Consider the following 10,625-nt stretch of genomic DNA (forward strand, 5'->3'; position numbering starts at 1 on the left):
CAGCACGCTCGCGAAGGACTTGCTGGGCGTCACCCTCGTACCTGAGACGACGGTGCAGTCAGCCCCTGACGTGACTTCGTCACCGCCCGTCGACCAAGAGGTACCAACCGATTCCTATCTCGCGCCTTTTGGATTCAGCCTCGACCCACCAAGCGACTTTGCTTCGGTGGACGCTTTAATAGAGGCGAGTCCAAACCCTCTGGAGTATCGTATGCGGTCACCCTGGGACCGGCTAACGGCCGTCTCGACCTACAGGCCCTCGGGGTCCAAGGAAGATGACGAGCCCGACTTCTGTTGGGATTTCTCCGGACTTGGTAACCCCAATGCCATGCGGGACTTCATGATCGCATGCGACAATTGCCTTTCCGACTGTTCCGACGGTAGCCGCAGCCTCAGCGACGAGGACTGCGGCCCAAGTCGTGAATGTTTCCACATCGATCTAGGGGGTCCCGACGAAGGCAACCATCTTGGTATGCCGGAGAACGGTGATCTCCCTAGTCCTGTGCCTCGCGTTGACATCCTTCGGGAGCTAGCTGTGGTCCCCGTCCCGGCGGGGGGTCATGACCCACAGCTCGAGCAAATCCGCGAGATGCAGGCCAGGCTCGACGAGGGAGCAGGAACACTTGAGCCGATCCGCCGGGACATCGGGCAGGAATGGGCGGGCCAACCTCTGGCCGGAGAAGTGCGTCATCTACCCCAGGGCCACCAGCACCGCGTCGCCGACGATGTCAGGGTAAGGCCACCACTAGTTTCCAGTAGGGTCGGCCAGAACCTGGCTGCAGCGGCAATACTTCTCCGCGCGATGCCGGAGCCATCAACCACCAAGGGGCGGCGTATCCTGGGAGAGCTCAAGAATCTCCTGGAGGACGCCGTGGTCCGACGGGCCGAAAGCTCCGCCTCCCGAAGGCAGGGGTACCCCTCGGAACATCGCGCCGCGACTTCCCGATTCATGCGGGAAGCCTCGGTCCACACCGGGCGCCCGCGCAACACAGCGCCTGCGGTCCCGGGTCGCCTCGGCAACGAGCACCATCACCACAACTGTCGGGACCACCTCGATGAGAGGGTGCGCCGAGGCTACCACCCCAGGCGTGGGGGACGCTATGACAGCGGGGAGGATCGGAGTCCCTCGCCCGAACCACCCGGTCCGCAGGCTTTCAGCCGCGCCATACGTCGGGCGCCGTTCCCGACCCGGTTCCGAACCCCGACTACTATCACAAAGTACTCGGGGGAGACGAGACCGGAACTGTGGCTCGTGGACTATCGGCTGGCCTGCCACCTGGGTGGAACGGACGATGATAACCTCATCATCCGCAACCTCCCCCTGTTCCTTTCCGACACCGCTCGGGCCTGGCTGGAGCACCTGCCTCCGGGGCAGATCTTGAACTGGGATGACCTGGTCCAAGCCTTCGCCGGCAATTTCCAGGGCACGTACGTGCGCCCCGGAAACTCCTGGGATCTTCGAAGCTGCCGACAGCAGCCGGGAGAGTCTCTCCGGGACTACATCCGGCGATTCTCGAAGCAGCGCACCGAGCTGCCCAACATCACCGATTCGGATGTCATCGGCGTGTTCCTCGCCGGCACCACCTGCCACGACCTGGTGAGCAAGCTGGGTCGCAAGACCCCCACCAGGGTGAGCGAGCTGATGGACATCGCCACCAAGTTCGCCTCTGGCCAGGAGGCGGTTGAGGCCATCTTCCGGAAGGACAAGCAGCCTCAGGGCCGCCCATCGGAAGATGTCCCCGAGGCGTGAACTCAGCGCGGCGCCAAGAAGAAAGGCAAGAAGAAGTCGCAAGCGAAACGCGACGCCGCCGACGCGGACCTTGTCGCCGCCGCCGAGTACAAGAACCCTCGGAAACCTACCGGAGGTGCCAACCTCTTCGATAAGATGCTCAAGGAGCCATGCCCCTATCATCAGGGGCCCATCAAGCACACCCTTGAGGAGTGTGCCATGCTTCAGCGCCACTTTCACAAGGCCGGGCCACCCGCGGAGGGTGGTAGGGCTCGCGACGACGATAAGAAGGAAGATCACAAGGCAGGAGAGTTCCCCGAGGTCCACGACTGCTACATGATCTATGGTGGGCGAGTGGCGAACGCCTCGGCTCGGCTCCGCAAGCAAGAGCGTCGGGAGGTCTGCTCGGTAAAGGTGGCGGCGCCAGTCTACCTAGACTAGTCCGACAAGCTCATCACCTTCGACCAGGGCGACCATCCCGACCGCGTGCCGAGCCCGGGGAAATACCCGCTCGTTGTCGACCCCGTCATCGGCAACGTCAGGCTCACCAAGGTCCTCATGGACGGAGGCAGCAGCCTCAACATCATCTACGCCGAGACCCTTGGGCTCCTGTGGATCGATCTGTCCTCGGTCCGGGCAGGCGCTGCGCCTTTTCACGGGATCATCTCCGGGAAACGTGTCCAGCCCCTCGGACAACTCGATCTACTCGTCTGCTTTGGGACGCCTTCCAACTTCCGAAGGCAGACCCTCACGTTCGAGGTGGTCGGGTTCCGAGGAACCTATCACGCAGTACTGGGGAGGCCCTGCTACGCCAAGTTCATGGTCGTCCCCAACTACACCTACCTCAAGCTCAAGATGTCGGGCCCCAACAGGGTCATCACCGTCGGCCCCACGTATCGACATGCGTACGAATGCGACGTGGAGTGCGTGGAGTATGTCGAGGCCTTCGCCGAGTCCGAGGCCCTCATCGCCGACCTGGAGAGCCTCTCTAAGGAGGTGCCAGACGTGAAGCGCCACGCCGGCAACTTCGAGCCAGCGGAGACGGTTAAATCCATCCCTCTCGACCCCAGCAACGACGCCTCCAAGCAAATCCGGATCGGCTCCGAGCTTGATCCCAAATAGGAAGCAGTGCTCGTCGACTTTCTCCGCGCGAACGCCGATGTTTTCGCGTGGAGTCCCTCGGACATGCCCGGCATACTGAGGGATGTCGCCGAGCACTCGCTGGATATCCGAGCTGGAGCCCGACCCGTGAAGCAGCCTCTGTGCCGATTCGACGAAGAAAAGCGCAGAACCATAGGCGAGGAGATCCACAAGCTAATGGCGGCAGGGTTCATCAAAGAGGTATTCCATCCCGAATGGCTTGCCAACCCTGTGCTTGTGAGAAAGAAAGGAGGGAAATGGCGGATGTGTGTAGACTACACTGGTCTAAACAAAGCATGTCCGAAAGTTCCCTACCCTCTGCCTCGCATCGATCAAATCGTGGATTCCACTGCTGGGTGCGAAACCCTGTCTTTCCCGATGCCTACTCAGGGTATCACCAAATTAGGATGAAAGAGTCCGACCAGCTCGCGACTTCTTTCATCACACCTTTTGGCATGTACTGCTATGTTACCATGCCGTTCGGTTTGAGGAATGCGGGTGCGACATACCAAAGGTGCATGAACCACGTGTTCGGCGAACACATTGCCCGAACGGTCGAGGCCTACGTCGATGACATCGTAGTCAAGACGAGGAAAGCCTCCGACCTCCTTTCCGACCTTGAAGCGACATTCGGATGTCTCAAGGCGAAAGGCGTGAAGCTCAATCCTGAGAAGTGTGTCTTCGGGGTTCCCCGAGGCATGCTATTGGGGTTCATCGTCTTCGAGCGGGGCATCGAGGCCAACCCGGAGAAGATCGTGGCCATCACCAGCATGGGGCCCATCAAGGACTTGAAAGGCGTACAGAGAGTCACGGGATGCCTTGCGGATCTGAGCCGTTTCATCTCGCGCCTCGGCGAAAGAGGCCTACCTCTGTACCGCCTCTTAAGGAAGGCCGAGTGCTTCACTTGGACCCCTGAGGCCGAGGAAGCCCTCGGGAACCTGAAGGCGCTCCTCACGAACGCGCCCATCTTGGTGCCCCCCGCTGCCAGAGAAGCCCTCTTGATCTACGTCGCCGCGACCACTCAGGTGGTTAGCGCCGCGATCGTAGTTGAGAGACGAGAAGAGGGGCATGCATTGCCCGTCCAGAGGCCAGTCTACTTCATCAGCGAGGTACTGTCCGAGACCAAGACCCGCTACCCACAAATTCAGAAGCTGTTGTACGCGGTGATTCTGACACGGCGGAAGTTGCGACACTACTTCGAGTCTCATCCGGTAACTGTGGTGTCATCCTTCCCCCTGGGGGAGATCATCCAGTGCCGAGAGGCCTCGGGTAGAATTGCAAAGTGGGAGGTGGAAATCATGGGCGAAATAATCTCGTTCGCCCCTCGGAAGGTCATCAAGTCCCAGGTCTTGGCGGACTTTGTGGCCGAATGGGTCGACACCCAGCTCCCAACAGCTCCGATCCAACCGGAACTCTAGACCATGTTCTTCGACGGGTCGCTGATGAAGACAGGAGCAGGCGCAGGCCTGCTCTTCATCTCGCCCCTTGGGAAGCACCTACGCTACGTGCTACGCCTCCATTTCCTGGCATCCAACAATGTGGCCGAGTACGAGGCTCTGGTCAACGGGTTGCGCATCGCCATCGAGCTAGGGGTCCGACGCCTCGACGCTCGCGGTGACTCGCAGCTCGTCATCGACCAAGTCATGAAGAACTCCCACTGCCGCGACCCGAAGATGGAAGCCTACTGCGATGAGGTTCGGCGCCTGGAAGACAAGTTCTACGGGCTTGAGCTCAACCACGTCGCCCGGCGCTACAACGAGACTGTGGACGAGCTGGCTAAAATAGCCTCGGGGCGAACAACGGTTCCCCCGGACGTCTTCTCCCGAGACTTGCATCAACCCTCCGTCAAGACCGACGACACGCCCGAGCCCGAGAAGGCCTCGGCCCAGCCCGAGGCACCCTCGGCTCGGCCTGAGGAACCCTCGGCCCCCGAGGGTGAGGCACTGCGCATCGAGGAGGAGCGGAGCGGGGTCACGCCTAATCGAAACTGGCAGACCCCGTACCTGCAATATCTCCACCGAGGAGAGCTACCCCTCGACCGAGCCGAAGCTCGGCGGTTGGCGCGGCGCGCCAAGTCGTTCGTCTTGTTAGGAGACGGGAAGGAACTCTACCACCGCAGCCCCTCGGGCATCCTCCAGCGATGCATTTCCATCGCCGAAGGCCAGGAGCTCCTACAAGAGATACACTCGGGGGCTTGCGGCCATCACGCAGCACCTCGAGCCCTTGTTGGAAATGACTTCCGACAAGGTTTCTACTGGCCGACGGTGGTGGCCGATGCCACTAGAATTGTCCGCACCTGCGAAGGGTGTCAGTTCTACGCAAGGCAGACCCACCTGCCCGCTCAGGCCCTGCAGACCATACCCATCACCTGGCCGTTTGCTGTGTGGGGTCTGGACCTAGTCGGCCCCTTGCAGAAGGCACCGGGGGCTACACGCACCTGTTGGTCGCCATTGACAAATTCTCCAAGTGGATCGAGGTCCGACCCCTAAACAGCATCAGGTCCGAACAGGCGGTGGCGTTCTTCACCAACATCATCCATCGCTTTGGGGTCCCGAACTCCATCGTCACCAACAACGGCACCCAGTTCACCAGCAGAAAGTTCCTGGACTTCTGCGAGTATCACCACATCCGGGTGGACTGGGCCGCCGTGGCTCACCCCATGACGAATGGGCAAGTAGAGCGTGCCAACGGCATGATTCTGCAAGGACTCAAGCCCCGGATCTACAACGACCTCAACAAGTTCGGCAAGCGGTGGATGAAGGAACTCCCCTCGGTGGTCTAGAGTCTGAGGACGACGCCGAGCCGGGCCACAGGCTTCACACCGTTCTTTCTAGTCTATGGGGCCGAGGCCGTCTTGCCCACAGACTTGGAATACGGTTCCCCGAGGACGAGGGCCTACGCCGACCAAAGCAATCGAGCTAATCGAGAAGACTCACTGGACCAGCTGGAAGAGGCTCGGGACATGGCCTTACTACACTCGGCGCGGTACCAGCAGTCCCTGCGACGCTACCACGCCCGAGGGGTTCGGTCACGAGACCTCCAGGTGGGCGACCTGGTGCTTCGGCTGCGACAAGACGCCCGAGGGCGGCACAAGCTCACGCCTCCCTGGGAGGGGCCGTTCGTCATCGCCAAAGTTCTGAAGCCCGGGACGTACAAGCTGGCCAACAGTCAAGGCGAGGTCTACAACAACGCTTGGAACATCCGACAGCTACGTCGCTTCTACCCTTAAGATGCTTTCAAGTTGTTCGTATACCTCGTTCACACGCAAAAGTTTAGTCATCAAGGAAGGGTCAGCCTTGCCTCGGCAAAGCCCGACCCTCCCTCGGGGGCTAAAAGGGGGGAACCCCCTCTGCGTCGAAATTTTTCTCGGAAAAAGATCTTTTCTGCCAGAATGTCTTTCGTGCTTTTCAACTACTTCGAAAGTGGATCCTGAAACGACGGAGTACACGTAAGCAGCCAAGGCTGACCGAGCCGAGGGACTCCTATGCCTCCGGGATACGGATACCTCACTCATCACCTTCTGCGATAAGTAAATCACGCTCGGATAAGTGATTCCACGGACCGAAGAAGTCTTCACGCTCGAAAACTCCTCTGCTAAAACGATTTTTCGGGCCTTCTCGACTGCGTCGGTGACAGAACCCTATGGACGAGTAAGAGTGCGCGTAAGCGGCAAGGCCGACCGAGCCGAGGGATTCCTACGCCTCCAGGATACGGATACCTCACTCATCACCTTCCGTGAAAAGTAACTCTCGCTCGCACAAACAATTCTGTTACCGACAAATAAGTCCAGATACTCGAAACAAGGAGAAAAGAAACGCAGCTTTACAACACGACGATGGTGTGTTTGGGCCTCGGCGGCCGCAGAAAACATACACACACTACAAGATAATCCGATCCTGTAGGCTCGGATCTTGACAGTTGAAGGGAGCAGCAGCACCCTCGGCGTCAACTACACCTTCGGCGAGGTCCGACCTAGCCTCGGACGGTGACGCGGTCGGAGGATCTCCACTCTGAAGGACGACATCAGCATCACGCCCGGGCCATCGCTGCCAGGGCCTTCTCCAGGAATCCGGCTCGAGCAGATGGCTCGGGCTGGTCACCCCGAAGCCTCAGCCAGCTGTCCCCCGAGGACATCGGCCCAGCTTGTGGCCTCGGCAACTCAACTCCGGCGTCGGTCCCGCCAGTGGACGACCCGACCAGGCTCCGGCCGACCAAATCTTCTTGTCGAGCCAACTCTGCCTCTGTCCGTGCCAACACCGCTACCTCTGGCTTCGGCTCATCGAAGAGCGGCCGAGGGTTCATTTAACCAAGCAAGAGAAGCCTCGGACAGCAAGGCCGACCGAGCCGAGGGACTCCTACGCCTCCGGGATACGGATACCTCACTCGTCACCTTTGCACGAGGCGACTCACGCTTGGTGAAGCGGTTCAGATAGCCGACAGGCGAGTCTTAGTGCTCAAAATGAGGAAAAAACACGACTCCGTGCCAAAAATACATACATGTTCAGGCCCCGACAGCCGCAATGAACAAGACACCGGCACTCAAGGTGCCATTACAAACGGAACTCTGTTTCCACCTCCGCGGGTACGAACAACCCCCCACACTGGAGGGCCCGCGGGGCGACAATGACCTCCGCTCCGGGTCGCTGAACTGCAGCAGTGATGGCCTAAGGGCGGACGCCGCCGCAACGATGTCCTCGCCCGCGACTCCGCTCGAGGGGCGAGGACAAGTACAAAGAGCCGGAGGCCGGGAGCGCGGATGGTGGCGGTGATCCCATCGGCGACGGGGACTTCTCCAGCCGCCGCCACCTCGTCACCGACGACAGGAGCCGTCTGCCCACCAGCAGATCCCCACTCGGATCCTCCCGGATGAGCGGAGCACCGACCTCCGCGCGGAGGCGCCATACCGGAGCAAAGGCAGGACAGCCCCAGAACACGAACGCCGCCCTAGCAGCGCGCGACGTCTTGGGCGGTCCTCCGGTGTGCGCGGCGCGACAACCGCCCTTGCGGTGGGAGGGGGCACCAGGAGCCAAGCCGGCGAGCCCAGCGCGCTGAAGCTGACGACGCACGCCGCCGATCGGCCCCGCGTTGTCGAAGTCCGACCCTCCCGCTGGGCCGCTGAGCGCCCTCTCCCTTGAATGCTGAGGGAGAGGCTGACCCACGAACCCGCGCGGGAGGAAGAGCTCCGGCTCAGCTCGGCCCCCGCCCCAGCCAGGATGATGAACATCCTTGAAGCTGAGGGAGGGGCGGAGGCCGCAGCCCAGCTTGCTTCTCCCCACCCAGGGGCTGGTGGTCACCGTCTTGGGTGACCACCGGCGAGGGGATGCAGCCGGGCTGCGTGATGAAAATCCTTGAAGCCGAACGATGGCTGAAAGGTACCAACTTCCGCGAAGTTGCGTTCCTCCAACGACAAGGCGGAAGGATTGCGGGAGTTCCCCATCCGGGGGCTCGGAAGGTGGAAAGACGCGATGCATAAGGGAGCGTGAAGACATGGTTAGCTTTCGAGGGGGTCCCCCCTTTTAAAGGTGACTCTCCCCACTTGCGTCCTTAGCCATCGCGGGCTGGGTCTTCTCCAACACGCTCCAAGGTCCTCCCCCTATGGCACGGGGGCTGGGTCCCACGCGTCATGCAAGCTGGCCCAGGGCAGAAGAAGCCAAACCGCCGCGCGCGGTGCATGCAACTGCCCAGCGGTTACAAGCATTCCCCCACTTTCGCCCAGACCAACGGGTGAAAGGGCGGACAGCCATGCAGGCGGCATGCAACCGCGCCAAGTGGGCGCACCCCTTCGACTCCAACGCGCCCAGCATGGAGGCCCAGGCCCACACGTCATGCAACTGGCGCGCCGGTTGCTACGTGCGAGCAACTGCACCGCCACTCGCGCCACTACCGCGCCTCCTCGACTGCGGAACCAGTACCGCGACTCGAGGCAACCCTGCGTATGACCCAACAGTGCCAGCCAGGCACGACGGTCAATACGGCCAAAAATGGGCCGGCAGTAATGGCGGTGGCAGGCGGGCGGAAGCAGCGGTCACGTCGTCAGTCGAGCTCACGTCCCCTCGTGGGACAGCGAGAGAACCCTCTCCCATGGCGTGAAGACGACGCGCCCGTGTTCTGTTCCTCGAACGGCCCGCACCCGCGCAACGGCTGCCCCGCGAACCACTCGCCCCGTCGCATTAACTCCGTGGCGGGACAGGCGGCGCCCTTGGCAGGAGAAGCGGGCGACGCTTCGCCTTCGCCATAATGACCGCGTCAAAAAAGGTGCGCCACGTCATCTCGATTTCGTATTCTTTCCCTTTTCCTCTTTCTCTCTCTTACAATAGGGACCGGGAAAGGGGGATACCCCAAAAGGGATCCTTCTCCGCGAAGGAAACAGGCCCCGAGCCCCCCTACTGATCAGAGGTTCAAAGGCTAGCCCCTCGGAGGGGTTCAACAGCCGCCTCAGAGCGCTCGGGCTCCGCGTCCGCTACTGGTCAGAGGTTCGAAGGCCGGCTCCTCGGAAGGGTTCAACGGCCACCTCAGGCCACTCGGGCTCCGCGCCCACTACTGATCAGGGGTTCGTAGGCTGGCCCTCGAAGGGTTCACAGCCGCCTAAGACACAGAGCGAGGGATGACCCTGGGTACGTTCGATACATAACCAAGGCTCGGGCTACGCTCCCGAGGTACCCTAGGACATTTCCGAGACCAGCGGGAACGATCGTGTAACGGAATCCCATCAGAGGAAGGCATCGAGCCCTCGGACCCCGTCAAAAGGGGACCGGGTCCGACAGATCACCCGTAGGTACTTTTGGAGCGCGCCTCCGGGCCTCTAGCCAACCCCTAACAAATGGGGCACGGGCGTCCACTCGGATTACCCGTCAGCAGCTCACTGGAGACACCATGTTCGGCGCCCTCCGAGGGCAACATGGCGCTTTCCCCCCCCCCCTCCTCCTCCTTGCGGAAAGGCGACACAGGGGCATATGTAAAAAAGTCGAGTCTGTCCCTGACCGTCCTCTCGCCCTGTGCGGAGGCTCGGGGGCTGCTCTCGCAAACCCGGCTCCGGCCAAACCATTGACAGCGTCAACGTACCAGCCCGAGAACTTGGGACTCGATCGTGCACCCGGGCTACGGCCAGCTCGCATGAGGGAACAACCAGTCCGGCCAAAGCATTGCGAAATGCATTAAGACCTCGAAGGAGTCAAACCACTCCTCCGAGGCCTCAGGGGCTACACCCGGCGGGTGCGCTCGCGCGCACCCACCGGAACAAAACGCAACCGAGAAAGGCTGGTCCCCTTGCAAAAAAGTGCGACAAAAGCCTCCAAGCGAGTATTAACACTCCCTTCGAGGCACGGGGGCTACTGTCGGGGACCATAATTAGGGGTACCCTCAAGACTCCTAAATCTCAGCTGGTAACCCCCATCAGCACAAAGCTACAAAGGCCTGATGGGTGCGATTAAGTCAAAGGTCGGTCCATTCGAGGGACGCGATCACGCCTCGCCCGAGCCCAGCCTCGGGCAAGGGCAGCCGACCCCGGAGGATCTACGTCTCGCCCGAGGACCCCCTCCAGCAACGGGCACACCTTCGGCTCGCTCGAGGCCCAGTCTTCGCCAAGAAGCAACCTTGGCCAAGTCGCCACGCCAGCCAACCGAATCGCAGGGGCATTTAATGCAAAGGCCTGACAAGAGGACAGCGTCGCCTGCGTCGCTCCGACTGCCGTGCCACTCGACAGAGTGAGGCTGACAACAGCCAAGTCCGGCCTCAGGCGCCATAGGAAACTCCGCTT

The sequence above is a fragment of the Zea mays genome, chromosome 7 (genome assembly GCF_902167145.1).
Source record: "Zea mays cultivar B73 chromosome 7, Zm-B73-REFERENCE-NAM-5.0, whole genome shotgun sequence".
NCBI classification, from domain to species: Eukaryota; Viridiplantae; Streptophyta; class Magnoliopsida; order Poales; family Poaceae; genus Zea; species Zea mays.